The sequence below is a fragment of the Hemicordylus capensis genome, chromosome 2, assembly GCF_027244095.1.
Source record: "Hemicordylus capensis ecotype Gifberg chromosome 2, rHemCap1.1.pri, whole genome shotgun sequence".
Lineage (NCBI taxonomy): Eukaryota > Metazoa > Chordata > Lepidosauria > Squamata > Cordylidae > Hemicordylus > Hemicordylus capensis.
Window position 1 is genome coordinate 6,223,786 of NC_069658.1, and position 22,669 is coordinate 6,246,454.

A 22,669-nucleotide genomic window follows, 5' to 3' on the forward strand; every position below is an offset into this window, starting at 1 on the left:
TCAGTAGGACTAGGCAAATTAACCAAGGAGGTTTCTACATATCCACAGACCATCACCAGTTGTGTGGATTTTGGGATTCCTCTAGGGTTCATTAAAGCTCCTTCTCCATAAGATCGTGTAGCACTGTACCCCTCTCTTCCTCGAGTTCCTCATTTTGAAATGTTACATCTGTGACTTCACTGGTGATGTGGGAGATCTGCCTAGGAATATCATAACTTTCTAGGGCTGAGATGAAAATTATCCTGGAAGAATTTTATGGGACAGTCATGGAAGAAAGGAGTAAAATAGGCTTGCTTTTTTACTTTCCCATTTTCTTCATCACTGCCATTAGTCATCAACTGGCACCATCATCTCTCCACCTGCCCCCAGAATGTCCTGTGGGAACAATGCTATGTGATGATGTAGTGAGCCCTTCCTTGGAGAAAGGGCTCAGACAGGTCGAGGAGAGGAAGCCCCAAAATGCTTATATCCAGTGTTCCTTGTAACAGGGATTCCCAGATGTAGTTTGATTTATTTAAAACATTTATATACCATCCAAAACCTGCGTCTCTGGGCGGTTTACAAAAAGGTAAAAACAAAAGTAAAAGATTAGTTAAAAACAAAAACAAGAAATTTTAAGAAACAACAATTTAAAATTTAACACATCAAATCAATTAACAATTAAAATCATTTAAAACACTGAAAACATTTAAAAGCCAATATTAAAATATTAAAACTATAAATCTAATTAAAAGCCTGGGTGAAGAAATGTGTCTTCAGTGCCTTTTAAAAAGTTGCCAGAGATGGGGAGGCTCTTATTTCAACAGGGAGCACATTCCAAAGTCCAGGGGCAACAATGGAGAAGGCCCGTTCCTGAGTAGCCGCCAAAGGAGTTGGCGGCAAATGCAGACAAACCTCTCCAGATGATCTTAACAGGCGGTGGAGCTCAGGGTGTTCTCTTAAATACCCAGGGCCTAAGCTGTTTAGGGCTTTATAGGTAATAACCAGCACCTTGTATTTTGCCCGGAAATGTATCGGCAGCCAGTGTAGATCCTTCAACACAGGAGTAATATGGTCTCTCCTAGATGACCCAGAGACCAACCTGGCTGCTGCGTTCTGGACTAAGTGCAGTTTCTGGACTATGTACAAAGGCAGCCCCACATAGAACACATTGCATTAATCCAGCCTAGAGGTTACCAGCAGAAGTACCACTGTTTTGAGGTCGTTTATCTCAAGAAACAGACACAGCTGGTGTATCAGCTGAAGCTGATAAAACGGACCTCTGGCCATCGCCTCAACCTGGGACACCAGGGAGAGGTTAGTGTCCAGAAGCTCACTATATCCAGAAGCTCACAAATTCACTACAACGCCCATAATCCCTGAGCACAACCCATTGTAGCTGGGGATTCTGGGAGTTGTTGTCAACAACATCTAGGAATCCCTGTTAGCAGGAACACTACTTACCTCCCACGCAGACAATGCACTTATTGTTGCTGGGCAACCGCATTGGCTGCCCAGATGATTGCTGGCTCCTCTGGTAGGGGAGGGTGCTGAGACAGCACGCCCTGTGTCTCCCTGCCCCCTGGAAGTCCCATTATGCACCGCGCAAGAGTACAGAGCATTATGGGGATCTCCCTTACGTCCCTGAAGCCAGCCAGGAGTCCTGTAGTCCAATCAGTAAAACGAGGTTAAGAGAGCATGCGCTCGCTCTCCTAACTCCATTTAAGAGGGTAGCTCCAGGGGCGGGTTTGCTGCTGAAGTGCCACCGGGATCAGGCACGATCCCAGCGGTATACACAGGGGTGTAGCAAGGCTGGAGTGGGCCCAGAGATGAGATTTTTAAATGCCACCCACCACTGCTTTCCTCTCCTTCTCCTGGCCCAATGTCTCTGCTAACTATCCCAACTAGTTACAAGGTGTAAATAACAGCAGAACCAACTAATATAAGGATTTACGTCTGATACTTCAAAATAAGTAAGCTGCCTGGAAATACATTTCACTGAATACACACACGCACACTTAACAATATATAGTGACATACATTGAATACTATATATTTGTGCTACTTTTAATGCCTAGAACACACTAGAAACACTAGAGGGAAGAGTATTTATGCTGCTTAGCTAGATAGATGCTAAGATATCATGAGCAAGATTGATAGGGAGCCAGGATGATGATCATGTGACATGCCTGTGGGGGGGCCCTCAAGGCAGCAGGCCCTGAGACAAATGTCTCCTCTTGCCTAACGGTAGTTACGCCCCTGGGTATACACATGCAGGCAAAACCAGGCTGTGCTTCCTTCTCCCAGTTTTGCTTGTACATGTGAATAGCTTCAGCCTCACTCAGAAGAGGGCATTCTGGTTAACAAACAAACAAACAAACAAACAGTTGCCAGTTGACACCCACCAGGAGGACCACCATAATCATCACTGTCAAGAGTCAAGATGGTGTAGTGTTGGACTAGAACAGGGGAGACCCAAGTTCAAATCCCAGTTCATCCATGAAACTCACTGGGGCGAGTCTCACGATCAGTGAGACCCGCTTTTGCCGATACAGCGGGGAGAGCGGGCTAAGACGATCGCTGCAGGGGCCCGGGTGGCCGTATCAGCCGCCCACATGATTGCCGGCTCCATGACGGAGCCGGTGGGGGATGGGGTGAGCGGTGGCCTGCAGGGGCGCACAGGGCATACTGGCGAGACCCCCGGAGCCGGGAGGTGGCTTTTTGCCTCCCCTCTGGGGGTATCCTCGTGAGTAGCTATGGCGCGGAGCCACACCACGGCTATTCACGATCAGATAGCCCGGGTTTGAGGAGCACTCGCTCCACAAACCCAGGCTGTGGGGAGGGCTACAGAAGCGGGTTACCCGCTCGAGAACCACTGGGTTCGCAGCCGAGCCCAGGGGTTCTTACGATCAGCAAAAATCGGGCTGGGCTCTCTGGCCATACCATATACCACTCTGGGCTCATCGGAGGAAGAGTGGGATATAAATGCAATAAATAATAAATCTCCCTTTACTCCCATTGAAAATTGTCCCACTAACTCTCTTTTGCCACTTGCAAACTGGGTAGCAGAAATGGGGGTGGCGGTGGAATTCAGCTCAGCACTATACTTTACAGAGCTAATTTGTGTAACCAAGCCTGCGATAGTCAAGTGGCATAAATGAGGGGACTATAAAGTGACCAGACACAGTAGCAGGGAAGCCTGTTTGTTTATTAGTTCATTCCATTTATATACCACCCATCCAGGAATGCACAGGGTGGTTCACAATAAAAATGAAACCATAACATAAAACATGAATAAAAGTATTTAAAATTAAAATAACACTCATTTAAAAACCATTAAAGTCACTTAAATATTACTAAATGCCAAGCTAAAAAGGTGGGTCTTTATGGCTTTTTTGAAGGCCTCCGGTGATGATAAACTGTTGCAAACAGGCCAGAATGGATCAGCTGGTGCCACTTGACCCTTATAAAAGTTTGCAGAAGGCAACCTCACTGATCTGAGCACTAGAAAACAGTGGCTGACACGGAGGGGAGCCTAACATGGGCACTCCTAACACCCCCATGCTGCTGCACACTCTCCCCGAAGCATGGGCTGTGTGCAAATACTTTCCAGAGCTTGCCTACACTCTAGAAGTGCCCTGTTAGACTACAGACCTGACACTGGACCACCAGCCACGTGCTTTCATTACATTCCAGAGTACATGTGAGCATCAGAAAGTATTTGCACTCTTGCACAATAATGCAAATCCACCTGTGCTTCAGGGAGAGCACACAGCAGTTTGGGATTTTTAGGGGCGCCCCTCTTAGGCTGCTCTGGATATCAGCCTGTAGTCATAAGAACATAAGAACAGTCCTGCTGGATCAGGCCCAAGGAGGCCCATCTAGACCAGCATCCAGTTTCTCACAGTGGCCCACCAGATGCCTCTGGGAAGCCCACAGGCAAGAGCTGAGAGCATGCCCTCTCTCCTACTGTTACTCCCCTGCAACTGGGACTCAGAGGCATCCTGCCTTGGAGGCTGGAGGTGGCCCACAGCCCTCCGACTAGTAGCCGATAATAGACCTCTCCTCCATGGAGTTATCCAAACCCCTCTTAAAGCCATCCAGGTTGTTGGCTGTCACCACATCTTGTGGTAGAGAATTCCACAAGTTGATTATGGGGCTATTCTTCCGATCACAAAAATCGGGCTAGGAAAATCCTAGCCCGATTTTTGTGATCATAAGAACCACCAGGCTCACAGCCGAGCCCGGCGGTTCTGGAGCGGCTAACCCGCCCCTTAGCCCGGGTTTGCGGACCGAGTGCTCCGCAATCCCGGGCTATCTGCTTGTGAGTAGCCGTGGCACGGCTCCACAGCACGGCTACTTGTGAGTAGACCCCCAGCTGGGAGGCTTAAAAGCAGCCTCCCGGCTCAGGGGTCTCCCTAGTATGCCCTGTGCGCTCACGCAAGGCATACTGGGGCTTCAGGGGCTGCATGGCCCCCGAGCTCCCCAGCCCCCGCTGGCTCCATTTTGGAGCTGGTCATTGTGTGGGAGGCCGATCTGGGGCTCCCTGCCCGCTCAGCGCCCTAAACCGGTTCTCATTGATCGTGAGACCCGGTCCTATGTGTTGTGTGAAAAAATACTTCTGTTTGTTGGTCCTAGATTTCCTGGCAATCAATTTCATGGGATGACCCCTGGTTCTAGTGTTATGTGAGAGGGAGAAGAATTTATCGCTATCCCTTAAGAACATAAGAACATCCCTGCTGAGTTGGTATGAAAGTCCATCTCTAATGCAGTAAGGACAGCCTTATGTTTTGATGTATTCACCCAACCTGCACCCACAAGACTACAGCTTAGTCATCTGAACTGGCTCCTGTTCGCCATGCCATGGGATGAAATTGGCACTCAGGAGACTTGACTGCTTGAATGTGACAAACATCTCTTATGTGCATTTTGGAAATGCATTGTTCTTTGCATTCTTGCCCGCCCCACATGCCAGCACCCCTTCCTCCGAGCAGAGAATATAATAGAATCACCACTTCCAAACCCTTCAGTCCATTGGAGTGAAAACCATTCATTTGCTGTCTCAATTTTTAAGATGCCAGACTCAGAGTGAGAGAATATTCTCCATGGACGTAATGGGACATTTAGCAATTCATTCATTTTCTACACATGCTACTTATTTAGACGCTCAGCGGTTGGCAGCTTTGATGTGGAGTGGTGGAAATTATAAAGACATTACGTACCATAAAAATATAAATGAAAGAAAACACACGGCCTATTTTATATCAGGGTAAATTGACTAGTGTCAGATGTGGGATATTTTCTTTTATAAATTATAATAATTGTCAGAGGAAGGTGGTCCCTTGGGTCGAAACACTACCTGGTTGTAATGAAATTGTAAGATTCTGTTTTCTCTTTAAAAACATAAGAGCTTCTGTGAACATTGTACATGTTCCCCTCACTGGTGCTGTGGTGTACATATATATTAAAGGTAGTTGGACACTTCCATCAATTTTGGAGACAGACTGTAGCATAGGAAGCTGCCAACGGCACAGGTGCAACCCGCCACCAGCAGCCCCTATCTGTGTTGATACAGGGGTGTGCACACTAGCATATGGGTGCCCTAATCACACCCCCTGCATGTGACATCAGGCACAGGGACATGGTCAGATGCAGAAACAGGGCCACGGGGCCCCTTTCATGAGGCACTTCAGCCAGCACTGGGTTTCCAGCCTGGCTTGGAGCACCTCTCTCTGTTTCAAAACCCAGTGCTGGAAACTGTTTGAAATGCCTCACAAATGGGGCTGAATGGGGCTGAACCTCCGCCTGGTGTTAGTCACAGGGTGTGTGGTTAGGGCATGCATGTGACCCTGTTTTCACGTATGGCCATGTCCCTGCATCCAATGTCAGGCATGGAGGGGCATCATCATCATCATCCTCATCATCCTCATCATCATTATTATTACATTTATATCCCACTCTTCCTCCAAGGAGCCCAGAGCGGTGTAGTACATACTTGAGTTTCTCTTTCACAACAACCCTGTGAAGTAGGTTAGGCTGAGAGAGAAGTGACTGGCCCAGAGAGAGAGAAGTGACTGGCCCAGCTAGTCTCATGGCTGGATGGGGATTTGAACTCGGGTCTCCCGGGTCCTAGACCAGCACCGTTCCCCAGGATGGCAGCCTGGGTTCTTTGAACCTTGGCACACAATGGTGGCTCCACCCCCAGATACAGAACCTCTGATATGCACCCACCCTCAGTAGGCTTAGACCCCAGGAAATTCCTTGGGAACAGGGGATGGGAGAGCCTTTCACACACACACACACACACACACACACACACACACACACACACACACACCTGCATTAATCTGCTGCACAGCAGCACCAATATTTAATGACTGTGCTTCCTTAGTCAGGAAATCTGCCAACGATAATAAACGAGCTGACCTGACTCTCCCCGCCTTCAGCTCCATTTTATCTCCCCCCTTCAGCTCCGGTTAGTTCCCACCCCTCACCTTCCCAGTTTGTTCTCCCTCAGCAGCTAGGCTTCTCCTCCCTGCCTGCTGCCACTTCTCCTCCCCGCCACTTCCAAAAATCCTCATTTTCAACCACTAACTATTTGCTGCTGCTGTCTAGTTTGCCACCGCCTTTCTCCCTCTCCCACCTCCGCCGCCATCCCCCCTCTTCACCCACCCGCCTGCTGCCATTGCCGCTGTTTTCTTCCCAGCCAGCTGCCCTCTTCCATCCACCCACCTTCTTCCCCCCACCCGCCAGCTACTAGGAACATAGAAAACATAGGAAGCTGCCATATACTGAGTCAGACCATTGGTCTATCTAGCTCAATATTGTCTTCACAGACTGGCAGCGGCTCCTCCAAGGTTGTAGGCAGGAGTCTCTCTCAACCATATCTTGGAGATAACAGGGAAGGAACTTGGAACCTTCTACTCTTTCCCAGAGCGGCTTCATTCCGTGAGGGCAATATCTTGCAGTGCTCACACATCAAGTCTCCCATTCATATGCAACCAGGGCAGACCCTGCTTAGCTATGGGGACAAGTCATGCTTGCTACCACAAGACCAGCTCTCCTCTCCTACTGCTCACTGGCATTATGTTTCCTTGCTGGCCAAGTGGCTGGCCGCTGTTGCGGCCGCCACTTTCCCCCCTCCCGGCCATACCATTGCTATCCTGAACTCTCGCGAGAGCTGCCACGCATGGGATTAGTGACAGGTTCAGCTTCACCTAGGAGAATTAACTATATAGATACTGAATAACATCTTAACAGCTTTATTGTGGCATATGTTTGCATGGACCAGAGTCCACTGAATGACATGATGCAACAACTTTGCCAAAGCTAAAATTAGTTGAAATTCTCAGGATTGAGTTCACACATCCCAAATGTTGACTAAGGTAATATTTGGAGGCCCTCCTCCAGGTGCCCCAATGTCTTGAGGTTCTGATGTTCCAAATGTGGAATTTATTCTATCAGAGACTCACCTGGTGCCCACACTGTTGCCTTTCTGGTGCCAAGCAAAGACCTTCTATTCTTCTAGGCTTTTAACATTATTGTAATTGTTTTTAGCTACTGTTTGAAGTGCTATGCTACTACTTTTATTGTTGTATTTTATGATGATGTTTTATTGTCCGATCTGTGTTTTGAAACCGCCCTGGAAACTTTGCTGAGGAACAGCATATAAATGGAAGGAGGGAAGGAAGGAAGGCAGGCAGGCAGGCAAGCAGGCTGTACCCATGAAGGTGCTTTCAGTGGTGCAGCTTTTACACCGATGTGGCCTTTCTACCAGAAAATACGATAAAAGAATTGAGATCCCAGCTCAATCACAAACTCATTGAATAGCCTTAGACAACTTGCTTCTCTCAGCCCCTATTTGCAGTGTGCAGGCAATACTGGCCTATGATAAGACTTTCCACTATATATGTGGAGAATACTTAGAATGCTCTAAAGTGCTATATAAATTGTTGTTGTTGCTGCTGTTGTTGTTAACAATCAACATTCTTTTAATTGGGTATTTTATCTTGCTGGTATGATTTTGCTTTAAAATGGTTGCTCGCCACCCTGAGCTTTAGGGATGGGGGAGAATAAAAAACTTAAATAGAATTAATGGTGTTTTTAAAAAAAATACAAAGCAGCATGGTTTGCTAATAGAGAGACCATAGGCTCTGTTGCATTTGTATTTACAATACCTAAAAAGTACAGTGATTTATTTAAAAAAATGTGAATGATACATAGGTGACAAAGGCTGATGTGCTGATCAATGGAGTTGTTTCCCAAAGCATCTCATGCTAACAGAGAAGACCTTTCCCGCCATCCTTTCCCCTGGCTCCCCTGGCACTAGCCATAAAGCAAAAAAGAGGATCAGCCAGAGACTGCACAGAAAAAGCAGTCATTTGGGGGCTTCATCACTCGGCTCCTGACTTTTCAAACACCACGGTGTTTTGGATTCTGCTTCCCCTCATCAGACTGGCCTTCTTGCTCCAACAGCCAGGCCGCTTACAGAAGGCAATTAAGTATTGCGTAGGCATTTGACTGTGAACAATTACAGAGCTCAGTGTCCTGCAGCTCGCACACGAGAGAGAAGGCCTCTAAACGAGCCTTGGCCGAACCAATAAGCAGCCTTTTTCAGCTGAGGGAAACGGCTGGCCCTGAAAGGCGGTTGCCCATGCAGTGACCTCATTACGATAGTCCACCATGGGCTGTCTCCAACTGGAAGTCTTCCTTGCCTGCCTTGTTTGGCCGGCCAGCCGGCCAGGTTTTCCAGTTCCACAACCAGAACATGCCGTTGTTGGGAAAGGACAAATGAATGACAAAAGCAGTGTCTTCAACTTAACACTATTTAAAAATAATGCTGAGACTGAAGCTACAGACCAAAGCTAAAAGAACATGATGGAGTCTCAGCCGAAAATCTAACACGGTCTGAACTAAACAGCCTTCAAAATATGTCGGAGGTTGTAGTGATTGTCAGGGAGGGCTATGCCTCACTTAGAGCAACTGCAGGGAGGGTGGGCCTTTCCTAATAAGGGCAAAAGCCTGGGAAAATCAAAGCAGAAGGACCAATCCAATCCAGGGTGGGAATGACACACTCAGCCACCTAATGGAGAAGAGAAAGCTTTGGTCGATTAGTTAGTTCTGTCCCAAGAGGGCCCTGAGGAAGCAGTGAGATGAGAGCTTCTGGAGATAAGGGAAGGCCGCAGCCAGTGAGTAACAAGTTAGGACCAGTTCAGTTAGATGCGTAAGGGAACTTATATTTTTCTTTTCTGTATTGCTTGGAATCTGAATTGCCAGGATTAATGAAAACTCTCTCTTACAATCTGCTTTTATGAAGAGACAATTTTTCTTATTGCATAATCTAGTTTTTCTTTTTGTCTGATAATAAATCCTTGTTGTTGAAGTGTGCTACTCTTCATTTTGGTTCTGCCTTAGTCAAGCACCTTTGGAGGCCCAGGAATGCTCAGCCCCTTCTAGAGAGGGTTTTGCCACTTCCCCTTCCCCCGGAATCTGAACTGGAGAGTGGGTTTTCCCATATCAAAATAAAGTGGATGGTGGCAGCCTACTGTGAATCCCTTACAGACAAGGAATCAACTCCAGTGAACTCCCCTCTCTTCCTCCGGCTCTGGTAGGAGCCATGACAGAGGTGACAGAGAGGTCCACAGCAAAGAACCTCAGTCAATCCTCTGTAGGGTCATGTCAAGGAAGAGGTCTAGGGTTGGGAAAATCTAAGGCCAGCTTGAGCTACCAAGCCCAAGAAGGTTCTCACAAGCCTTCTCTCTGACATGTTGTATGCAGGGTCTTGTTTTCTTCAAGAAGAGCATTATATGCAACCAAAGCCACACCTGCAGCACAAAGTGGTGCATCCCAGTAAGAGCTACACCACATAATTCTTTAAATTACATAACTCCTCAAAGAAGGCAAATAATTCCACGGCTACAACTGGCAAGAAAAATATGGAGGGGTATGCTTTGATGAAGAAAGGGAGACAAAAGATGGAAGAAGCAGGAAGCCTGCAAAATATCCGGCTCTCCCACTGGAGGAAGCTAGTATCATCTCCTAGTTAATTCTATTAGAGCCAAGAACATCTGCTTTTGGTACCTTGAATAATATACCAAATTTGACTAAAAAGGACTTGCATGATGAATTGTAAGGCTTATAAAATCCTAGTCAACATTACAGGAAGTGTCTGGATGATAGACAGAGAGACTAAATATAATCCCCATGCTACCCTGATGAAACATACTCTGAGGCTTAGTTTAATCCCCGAAGGAATGACAGCAAAAATAAGGTGAAAGAGCAATTAGCCTTCTCCCACACTAATCCCAGGTAAATCAGTTTCTTCTTTTCTTACTTGTGGCACTGTTCTGAACACCCTGGAAAATTGAGGGGTGAGGAAATGCACCTTCTCTGCAAAGGGATTTGATTATAATTAAGTGATGAGTGCCATTTTAAATGGCAGGCTATGGCCTGAACTGAATCGTTTTGAGTTCCGTAGATGGGGTGCGTGTGCATATTATATGAACGTACACATGGTTGCACTTGGTCAGATTAGTGCTCCATTTGGTCTCTCGCAATAATACAACAATGGATTGCAGATGGTTTCATCTGCAACAGAGGCTGCTCTACCATAAAGCAAGGTCTGCCTTTGCACATAATGCCGAAGCAGAGGCAACATGGGCTCAGCCTCCGTTTCATCCAAATTATCAGAACCACGGTTCGTGGACCCAACCATGGTTCTGATTTTGCCTTGAAACCTGGGAATGAACCCTCGGTTTGTAGTGAGTCACACTCACCCAACTGAGGGTCCATTCCTTCCTCCGTTAGGTCCGGATTGGGATTCTTCCCCAAACCAGAGGTAAGGGTGGAAGCCCCTCCTGTAGGCTGCCAGCCCATGGGCTGGTGCGGGCTGCCCCTCAGGGTCAGAGGGAGCCCATGCAGCCAGCCCCACCCCCTTTGCCAGCTTCCAGACTTCAGATTCTGATCATCTGGAGGCAGGGAGGTGGGGGGGATGGAGGCAAACCATGGGTCTTTCGGACCTGCGGTTTGGCATTCTGTCCGAAGGCGAACAAGGTGAGTTGGCCCTACTGTAATTAACTGGAGTTGCACAAGAACATAATTGATTGATCCCTATATTCATTAATGGAAGAGGGAATCATTATCTTTTTTTGTAGGCACGCCTTAGGCACTACAATGTGTTGGTCCAGCCTAGGAGTCAAACCCTGAACAGGCATAGCAGGAGCAAGGCAGAAAGATGTAAAGAGATGTACAACCAGTTCTTATGGGAGAAAGAGCCACAACCTTAAAAAAAAAAAAAATCAAATTGCATAATTGGATGGTGGCAATAACAAATTCCACCCCCAACAGTGCAGGCCTAACTAAGGCTGGAGTCAGACTTCCGTCCTCCTAAAGCTTTTTGGGTGACACATCCGGGCTCAGAGCAAGGAAACAGGGCAGGCTGCTTCCTGTTCCTCTTTGCCATCCTAATGGGGTCTGGGCCTTTTGAAGACTTCATCAGAACAAGCCGCACAGCCTGTGAAGTGATGAGGCCCAGGAAGCAGGTATGGGTGCTGACCAGATCCTTGAGCCGAGAAATCTCGAAGGATAGGTAAACCACCCACCTGATTTAAATAGCCCAAGGATGCTCACCACTGAAAACGCTGTACAAAGCCCACTCTTCCCCTGCCATGGGAAGGCTAGCCTCACTCCCCCCTCCCCTCCCCCGCAATTCAACAGTTCTTGAAGTCCCCACTTCAGGAATGACAAATAAACACCCCCTGCTTTCCACTACTGCTCTACCCATATCCCCATTGATCATACGCCTGGCCATTTCAACCCTTTTCAGCTGCTTGTGGCCATAGATGGGCCTCCGCCAGCGGAGCTGGCATCGTTGGTGGGACAACTGGCTCCAGTCTTGCTGGCATGTCCACCACATCTGGGGCATCTCCAGCAGGGGGCTTAGTGCCCTTCTCTAGTGCCGCCAACCTGTCAGAAAGAGTTTGGAGACGTTTAGCCTTTACCCCTCCCTGGGTACATTTTGTGCGCATGTGAGAAGGCCGGGATGGACCCGTACCGTCATCCTGGCTACTTTCCCTCTTTTCTTTCTCAAGAGCTTCTAAACAGGCTATAAGGGCCCTAACTTCCCCCAAACCAGCTTCATTCTCAGACAAAGACAACTGAGGGGGTGCAGGCTGCTGTGTGGCTGCACACGGTGGCCGCCCTTCTTGTCTTTGGCCTTCTTAGGTGCCATACCTTTCACAGTGGTCAATAAAGGCCTGAACAAAACACCTGAAGAGGTTTGATCAGCAGCACTGAAATTAATTGCTCCTCCCAAAAAACAACCAACAATGTTCAATAAGGGCCCTGGGCAAAAAACAAAAACAAAACACACACACCCTGATAATGAATTGCACTCATAGGCAATTGCTCCTCCAAATAAACTGGGGAAGACCCCTTGCAGCCCCCAATGTCAGAAATGGCCCATAGCAAATAACCCCCAAAATGGGAATGTTAGCCCCAGCAACCAATTGCCCCCCCAAATAAATACCGGTGCAAACCCTGCTCAGCTTCTAAAAATGCACACAGGGCCACATCAGAGGAAATAAGCCCCTGGAAGGATAACTGCCCACACACCCAAAGAAAATGCCCTTCAAATGCTAATCCAGGCAGATCTCCTCAGCAAGGAGCAAAACACCCAGCAACCTCGACCCAACATGGGGGGGGGGGGTTGGTGGTAACCAAACCCCTGCTATGCACTAGCAGAAGAGCCATGAGCAAGAGGAGTCAACCTTCTATGCACTGAACTGTCTGCACCCCATTAGATCCCGTGAGGAGGACAGGGAAAGAAATAACGAGAGGGGCAGGGGCTCACTGGAAGGAAATAATCCCACCTAGCAGCAGCGGGGTGGCACAGGAAAGGACTCACCCATGCTGCCAACCAACCCTTCCAACAGAGCCTGCCCCCCTCCCCTCCAAACCAAAAGCCAGCTGGAGAAAGCCTTCTCTGGCCTGTCACCTGCAGGCCACGCAGCCTGGAATGTTTCCCGCCACCTCTGCTGAACTATCCTGGGCCACCACTGCTTCTCGCCCTGTAGAACTCCCAGTTGAAGGGAGGCACTGAATCGCTGCCCACTAGCTATAAACCATGCTAGGCCTCTCCACACAGGCTCGGAGGAAGGAATGGAGCTCCTACCCTAGAGCCTACCTGGTGAGACCAAAGCCTGGGGAGCGCAGGCAGGTGGCAACCAAGCCCCACCCCCTGCAGAGGCAAGAAACAATCCAGCCTGCCCCGTGCTGTTTCAAAGGTGGGGGTGAGGCAAAACACCGCCACCCCAGCCAGAGGCTGGTGGATGGCCACAATCTGGAGACATATTGCGTGTTTGGACTGGACATTTAACTGGAGTCACATCGCAGAATGGGAAAGCCAGTTTTTCATTAAAAACGTGCTTGCTCATTCAGTGGGGTAATCAACTGTGATCAAGACCTGCAAAACCACTCCAGCGGCATGCACACTTTTATTCTGCCATGACACTGATTCGAAGGTTATTTGTACCAATATTAGGGGGTTTTCTAGTCTGGTACAGCCAAATCAACAAATAGTTTTGGGCTATCCTAAATTTACCGGATTCATTGTGACATTAGATGCTCAATGTCATATTTTAGTTTCCCTCAAGTTCTTCTGGATTTCTCACCAGAAGATGTATTCCAAATAACTTTGGATTTTCAAATTAGAATGAATTTGGTAACAACCTAGAGGCATGAAGAACCTTCCTGTGAAATTGCTTTCTTTTTCTTCCTTCCTTTCTCTTCCTTCTTTTTCCCTTTAGCATACAAAACCCACAAAGTGGTTTACAAGACTAAAACCATAAAACATCTACACATTCAATTAAACAGTAATGTCATCATTACAAAACAGCACTAACAACTTACAAGTTACTAAAACAACATCAAAATGTCCAAAGCAGCAAGTGATCCAGAATGTAGCCGCTATGCTTTTGTCAGGTACCAGTCTAACTGACCATATAACACCAGTTTTTAAGGTGTGAACTGCTTGCAAATTAGTTTCTGGGCTCAGTTCTAAGTACTGATGTTTTAAAAACCTTTGAAGTCTTTAATAGACTGGGCCCTGAGTAACTGAAGGAGTTTCTTTTCCCATACATGCTCCATGTCATCTGTTTCAGGTTGCTCACCCTTTGAAATGTGATAGGTAGGTGGCATTGCTGCTGATGTTAAAAAGGGTTTACAGGAATTGTATTATCCTATGCTTTTTAAATTCCGTTTTAGGATTTTATTGTTGCTGGATCCTTCCATCATACATTCTTATAATGAATGTATTTATTTTATAAATAAACATTTCTATCCTGCCTTTCTTCCAGGATGGAACTCAAGGCAACATACATAAGCAGAAAGGGCGAGGGAGAGTGAATCTGCTTCCCACCAAGTGCTGCTTGGGGTGAGAGACCAGGTGGGTGCTGCGGTTCCTTCTGCTGTTGCCTGCCTGCTTCTGCTTCCCCTGTGGGGCTGCAGCCTCAGGTTAACATCTGTGGGAAGTGCGGGCAGGACTGGGACCAGCTCCTGAGTGACTCAACAGTTCCTCGGGTCACCTGCTCAGCTTTGGGCTTTATAGGAATGCTGCCTGTAGCGGCAGACCTGCCATTGGCGGAGTCGCCACCGAAGGGGAGACACCAAAAGGGGTCGCCCCTTTGGAGGAGCCACTTTGGGGGATAACGAGGGTGAGGGCCAGGCTGTTTGGCTCAAGATCGCTCGTGGCCTTCAAGGGTGTGGCTGAGTGCTGACTCCCTAACTTTTCTGACAGAACTGGTTGCAGAGTTGGTGTTGGAGTATCCCAGGCTCTTGGTGCTGGGGGACTTCAATATCCACTTTGGGGCTGGCTTGTCTGGTGCGGCTCAGGAGTTCATAGTGGCCATGACAACTATGGGCCTATCCCAATTAGTTTCTGAACCAACTCATGTTGCCGGCCACACACTCGATTTGGTCTTCTGTTCAGATCAGGGGGGTGTTTCGTGGGTGGGGGATCCCATGGTTACCCCATTGTCATGGATGAACCACTACCTGGCTAAGGTTGGTATCACAGTCACAACCCACCCCTGCAGGGGTGATGGACCTATTAGGATGGTCCGCCCAAAAAGGCTGCTGGACCCAGTAGGTTTCCAAAAGGCCTTGGAGGGTTTTGATGTTGGTGCAGCCGGTGATTCTGTCAATGCCCTGGTGGGAACCTTGAATAGAGAACTCACCAGGGCAGTAGATATGATTGCTCCTAAGCGTCCCTCCAGGCCTGCTTCTAAGATGGCCCCCTGGTATAACGAGAAGTTGCGGGGGATGAAGCAGCTGGGTAGGTGACTGGAACACAAGTGGAGGAGAACTCAGCTCGAATCTGACAGGATGCAGCATAGAACCCATTTGAAGACTTACACAATGGCGGTGCGTGCAGCAAAAAATAGTTGTTGGTCAGCATGCATTGCATCTGCGAGTTCACGTACGGCAGAGTTATCCCAGTTTGTGAGGAGTATAATCTCTGCTCCTTCTGCCTCAAATCAGCTCCCGGAGATACTCTGCTGTGATGCCTTTAGTGGGTTCTTTGCAGATAAAATCTCCTGTATTCGGGCCGACTTGGACTCCCTAACTGAGCTGACAGAGCTGGTCGCGGAGTTGGTGTTGGAGTCTCCTAGACTTTTAGTGCTGGGGGACTTCAATATCCACTTTGGGGCTGGCTTGTCTGGTGTGGCTCAGGAATTCATAGCGGCCATGACAACTATGGGCCTATCCCAATTAGTTTCTGAACCAACTCATGTTGCCGGCCATGCACTCGATTTGGTCTTTTGTTCAGATCTGGGGGATGTTTCGTGGGTGGGGGATCCAGTGGTTTCCCCATTGTCATGGATGGACCACTACCTGGTTAAGGTTGGTTTGTCAGCCACAATCCACCCCTGCAGTGGTGGTGAACCTATTAGGATGGTCCATCCAAAAAGGCTGCTGGACCCAGTAGGATTTCAAAAGGCCTTGAAGGATTTTGATGTTGGTGCAGCCAGTGATTCTGTTGGGGACTTGGAACAGGGAACTCATCAGGGCAGTAGACATGATTGCTCCTAAGTGTCTCTTCCGACCTGCTTCAAGAATAGCCCTTTGTTAGTTGTGGGGGCTGAAGCAGTTGGTAGGCGACTAAAGTGCAGGTGCAGGAGAACTCGGCTCAAATCTGACAGGATGCAGCATGTGACCCGTTTGAAGACTTGTGTGGTGGCGGTGCATGCAGCGAAAAAGAGATTTTGATCTGCGTGTATTGTGGGTGCAGGTTCACACTCAGCGGAGCTATCCCGGGTTGTGAGGAGTTTAGTCGCTGCTCCTTCTACTTCAGGTCAGACCCCAGGGTCATTCTGCTGTGATGTTTTTAATGGGTTCTTTGTGAACAAGATCTCCTGTATTCGGGCCGACTTGGACTCCACGATTTCTGCAAGGTCTATGGAGGAGGTGTCCAGCAATCCTTCTTGCAGTATTAGATTGGATCAGTTTCAATCTGTGACTCCTGAGGATGTGGACAAGCTGCTTGGGGTGGTGCGGCCCACCACCTCTTCTCTGGATCCTTGCCCGACTTGGCTACTTCTATCTGGCAGGGAGATTGTTGGAGGTGGCCTAGTTAATATCATAAATGCATCACTGAGGGAGGGTAGGGTGCCTCCTTGTCTGAGGGACACAATGGTTAGACCACTCTTAAAGAAGCCTTCCCTGGACCCCTTAGCGATGGATATTTACAGGCCAAGCTCTGGGCAAGGTGGGTGAGAGGGTGGTGGCCAATCAGCTCCAGGCAGTCTTGGAGGAAATTGATTATCTAGACCCATTTCAAACCGGCTTTAGAGCTGGCTATGGGGTTGAGACAGTCTTGGTCGGCCTGATGGATGACCTTTACCGGGGAATCAACAGAAGAAGTGTGACTCTGCTGGTTCTTCTGGATCTCTCAGCGGCGTTCAATACCATCGACCATGGTATCCTTCTGGATCACCTGGGGGAGCTAGGGATAAATGTCCTGGCAATCAATTTCATGGGACGACCCCTGGTTCTAGTGTTATGTGAGAGAGATCGATTGAAGTCTGGGAGCTGGCAAAGGGGGTGGGACTGGCTGCATGGGCTCCCTCTGACCTTGGAGGGGCAGCCTGCACCAGCCTTTTCTTCATCAAAGCATACCTCTCCATATTTTTCTTGCCAGTTGTAGCCCTGGAATTATTTGCCTTCTTTGAGGAGTTATGTAATTCAAAGAATTATGTGGTGTAGCTCTTACTGGGATGTACCACTTTGTGCTGCAGGTGTGGCTTTGGCTGCATATAATGCTCTTCTTGAAGAAAACAAAACCCTGCATACAACATGTCAGGGAGAAGGCTTTGTGAGAACTTTCTTAGGCTTGGTAGCTCAAAATGTTCTGAGATTTTCCTAACCTTAGACCTCTTCCTTGACATGGCCCTACAGAGGATTATGAGCAGGCTTGTCAACAGGCTAAACCTGCAATAAAGTCCAGTGCTTTATAGGTGGCATCACCTATTCTGCCACCTCAGCATTCTACTCCCTATTTCTGTTGCACGTGTACTGGGAAAAAGAAGATAATTTTGAAATTCAAATCCCTGGCTTGAATTAAAGCAGCCCCAGTTTAAGGTGGACCCAGCATTGCCTCACACAGGATGTCAGTGAGCCTCACTCTCTTTTGTACCTAGTGCTATGTGTGGGTGGTATGTATCCATTATTTTGGCATATGCTCAGATGATGCTTACTTTGACCCTTTTGTTACTTGAAAAACACATGTGAAAGTAACCAGTCAAGGGGCAAGGTGTCATGAAGGAAAACTGTGTGGTTGCCTGTGTAATGCTTAGGACAGCCCACATTCCCAAAGTACAGCATGGAAACACATGCACTTGGGTGGGTGGGTGGGTGGGTGGAGTACTCAGTGATTTGAGATCTCAGAATAAAGAAGAACCAGAAACCAGCTTCAGGCTTTTGGGGTGTTAGTGTGTCTAAATCCCATGGAAGCTCATGAGCATAAGACTGCTGTTGGCATGTTTTCAGGCACACCAAACTTTCTTGAAATCATACCACAGATTGCCAGTTGTCATTCTCTGCTCTTCCCCCATCCCAGCACTCTCCATTTCCTAGCCGACCAAAATATTTTATAGGTTCTCTCCCACCCTTTCCCTCTAATTAAACATTTTGAGCAACGAGTCATTATAGAAGTGATTTATGGTGCCGGCTCGATTGCCAGTCTTTGCAGTGTGTTTTTCGTATTACTTAATTGTTTTAGTAGTGCTTCAGCCATTACTTTCTTAGTTAAGAAAACAGGAAACAGGAGCCTTCTATTACAGATGTTTGGCTAATTAGCTCAGAGGTTGTCTAATGGGGGCTATTAAAAATGCAAATTAGGAGTGATCAAACAGAGGGAAGTTTTGTCCTGACAGTATATACTAATATGTTTCAGCAAAAATGCTGTTGGGTGGGGGTGAGCGGAGACAAAACTGAGGCAGGAATTTAGTTTTCCTTATGATAATTGGGGGGAATTAGAGTGCTGCTGAAAAGACTACCAGAGCAATGAGGTGCTTGCAGAATGAGGAAATTCGTACTAGCACAAGGAATTGGCTTAGTTGTGCTAAAAACCAGGGATTTGTGCAAGAGTGCTATTGCACTGTATTACTATAGTACTATTGCGCAAAATCCCCATTAAAAGAAATGAGGCAAGCTGCCAGTGGTGACAGGTGGAGGCTAAGGAAGCAACGGGTGGCGTGGAGCAGAAAGTGAAGTATACCTTTAATTCCTGGTAAACTCCACCACTGTTGCCCAACATCCTGCTTGGATGCTGCTCGTCTCATCCCCACCATTCAGCTGTCTGATGCATTTGTGTGGCAGCATCTGAGGGGTCAGCTGAGTGGTGGAAGTGGAATGAGCAGCTTGTTGTCTGCACAGGATGCTTGCAGCCAGTAGAGATGGGAGTGTTTACCTGGAATTAAAAGTATAGTCCACCTTCTGGAGGCTCCTTCCCCAGCCTCTACCAGCACCCACTGCATGTGGCAGTTCTAGAGCTGTTGCACAATCACACACATACTTGCAATCAAGCAACACGAGTTTGGAGCAAAAGCTCCAGACCGAGGGCAACTAGCTAGCACAACTGTTTTGCACTAGCCCACCATCCTCCTGCAAGTGCGCTGTTTCTCTGGATGTCAGACAGGAAAGTGCTTATTGATTGATTGGGAATTTCTTGTATACTGCCTCCTCCCAAGACTCTAGGTGGTGAACAACAAAAATGTCAACAACAATTTAAAAAATAATTAAAGGGCAAAAGCTTGGCAAAAAAGGCAGGTCTTGAGAAGGGCCTTGAAAACCACCAAGAAGGGGGCTGAATGAATCTTGGGGGGGGGGGTGTTCCAAAGAAGAGGAGTGGCCACAGAGAAGGCCCTTCTATGGTCCCAGGCACCATGCACTACACTAGGGCCTGGGGCACTAAGGTACATCTGAGAAGACCTCACAGGATGGGATGCAACCAGCCAAGAGAGGCGATCCCGGAGACATACAGGTGCTAAGCCTGTAACGGTTTTGTAGGTAAGAACCAGCACTCTGAATTGGACCCGGAAGCGAACAGGCAACCAGTGCAGCGACCATAAAAGAGGTGCGACACTATCAAATCTACGGCCACCATAAGGTGCTGGACTGCTGCATTCTGGACTAGCTGAAGCTTCCGAATCATTTTCAAACGCAACTCTAGGTAGAGAGCGTTACAGTAATCCAAACGAGAGGTAACAAAGGTATGAGTTACTGTTGCCAGGGCTTGCTGGTCAAGAAATGGCCATAACTGGAGAACCAGCCTAAGCCGGCCAAAGGCACCCCTGGCCATGGCCTCCACCAGCTGTTCAAGCAGCAGCAGTGAGTCCAGAAGGACCCCCAGATCACAAACCGTCTCTCTCAAGGGAAGCAGAACCCCGTCAAGAGATAAACTCACACACGGCAATTGGCCAGATCACAAACTGAACGAGAGCAACTCGGTCTTGGAGGGATTAATCCTGAGCATGTTTTGGCCCATCCAGGTCCTGACAGCCTCTAGGCATTGAGCCGGCACATGGATGGCATCACCTGTTTGGCCAGGGGTAGAGATATAAAGCTGTATATTTCATCAGCATATTGATGAAAACTTACCCCAAACGAATGGATGACCATGATGTTATGATTACTGTGGTGCTACTCATGTACATTGCGCCTTACAAAGCATGAGAAGACAGTTCTTTGCCCCAAGGGTCTTACAATTCAGAAAATGGCACAAGGTAGACAATGAATGAAGAGGGGGGAACTGGAGGCAGAGGTAAATTGTAGCCAAAGATATGGGATTGTGCGGTTACACCTTCTTAGGCTTAATTACAATAGGGCATTGGGACCTGAAAATATGCAACAGGGAAGTCACTTTTGGGGAAATAATTTCTCTGCAACAGAGCAGAAGAAGCTAGGACCAAAATAATCTGTACCTCAAAATGAATGCTTCCTTGTCTGACTTTAAAGTCAGACTCTGGCCACATTCGCTTGTAACACAAAACTGGAGGTCTGTTAACCTCCATTCCATTCACCATTCATTGTACATCTAAACGTGGGCAACTGGAGTTTGGCTAAAAAATGGACCCGAAGTTTCTCTCCCTGGACCCCAATTAATACCTTCAGTTATGTCTAAGTTTTGTCACTGTTTTCTCCAGTTGCATGGTGCCAGCGTTACGTCTGAACACTGACTTAGCAGTTTCCCACTTAGCAACTGGAGTTGAGGGTGGAAGCTCACCCCTTGCTCCAGCTGCTATTGGTCGCTGGGGCTGTCCTTCATTAAGGAAGGAAGCTCCGGCAGCCATTTTCCCGTCCTCTCTGCAGTCACCAAGACTGCAGAGAGGCAGCTTTCTGTTTCATCCAAATGTGAATGGTAGAGCAGGGGGAGGGCGGCATAGAAACTTGGGCGCATTGGACTTGCAGTTCTGTGTTACATCGAAAGGTGGCCTTTAAGTCTCCTGCCCAGACTACTTGATTCTGACCCACACAAAGAACACAAAACCACATGACTATGGAAGTGCAGAACCCTCCTCAGAACATTGCCTACTTATCAAAACTTCTTATGTCGCTTCCCTCAAAATGCTGTGGATTTCCCCCCTGAGCATGATACTCCAAATTTGTTTTCAAGTTTTCCATTCACTCCAGCCTTTATCAGTTTGGCCCACTGTGTGGAGACCATTTGTCACTACCCCAGACTCACAGAACATAGGAACATAGGGCATAGAATATAGGAAGCTATCTTATACCAAGTCAGACTATTGTACAGTCTACACTGACTGGCAGCGGCTTCTCCAAGGTTTCAGGAAGGAATCTTTTCCAGCCCTATCTGGAGATACTGCCAGGGATTGAACTGGGGACCTTCTTCATGAAAAGCAACAACAACAACAACAACAACAACAACAAACAACAACAACAACAACAACAAAATATTTCTGCTTTTCAGCAAAAGTTTCCAAAGCGGTTTCCATAGATAATAAACAATTCCTCCTCCCACTGTTTTCCCTGTATGCAATATTGGTTGCTGCTCAGCTTTGGTTGATTGCCTTCAGTTCTTTAGCTGAATCATGGTGTGGAGCTGTATTTAAGAACAGGACCTCAGCCACCTTTGTATAGCACCGAGGATGATGTCTTACACTGAAACATTTGCTCTTTTGCTACAGCTGTGGTTTAATTTTTAAGTTTTTTTCACTTTTGAAGGTTTTTAAACTTTTGAAGCTTTACTTTTAACTTTCAATTGCTCATTTAAAAAGGTCATTGAAAAAAGATTTGTAGGGTGGAAATGCGTATCTCATCACCCTTATACCATCTTCATACATACATACAAACAAAAGATGGCTCCCTGTCCCCAAAGGGCTCACAATCTAAAAAGAAACCAATCTCAACAGACACCAGCAGCAGTCACTGGACGTATTGTGCTAGGAGTGGATAGGGCCAGTTACTCTCCCCCCTGCTCAATAAGGGACCGCCATGTTTAAAAGGTGCCTCTTTGCCCAGTTAGCAGCAGTTTAAAAGCAGTGGTTTGAAAGCAGATGTTCTACCTCGAGCTATGGCCCCATGTCGTAATTCCCCATCCTGTAATTCTCAACAGTTCATCCAGTGCTCTCCCCATCAGTCATCAACCAGCCCCAAATCTCCCAAACCCTGTTTTGTTTTTTAAGTCTGTGGTGGTTACTTTGCTAGCAGGTCCATCAGCTGTTCTGGCAACAGCGACACTGGGTGTTACACACATGCCCTGGGAAGATTACATTTCTTGGGCTCTGTGGCTCTAGGACACTGCAACAGCAGCTACCCTATGCAGCGGAGGGCGGGGAGAACAAGAGATGGAAGAAAGAGATGAGGAGTCGGCGGAGTCAGCAGATGCACACTTACCCCCAGACCTTGGAAATCCAGTTCGTGGCCTCCAAGGTCCAGGGAGGCCTCCAAAGGCCCAGGGGGCCCCTCCTACCACCACCCCAACCCGCCACTGCCCCATGGTACCAAACCGTGGCACCAAAAACTTCAAGAATTCTAGCTGTTCCATGTGCGCGGCTGGGGGGGGGGGCGGTTGGGGGTGTGGGGGGGGTGAGTCAAGCAGGCCTCCCCCACCCCTGTGGTGGTGGTGTCAGCAGATGGAGCAGGAGTGGCCCCTGGGCTCAACCGTTCGGCC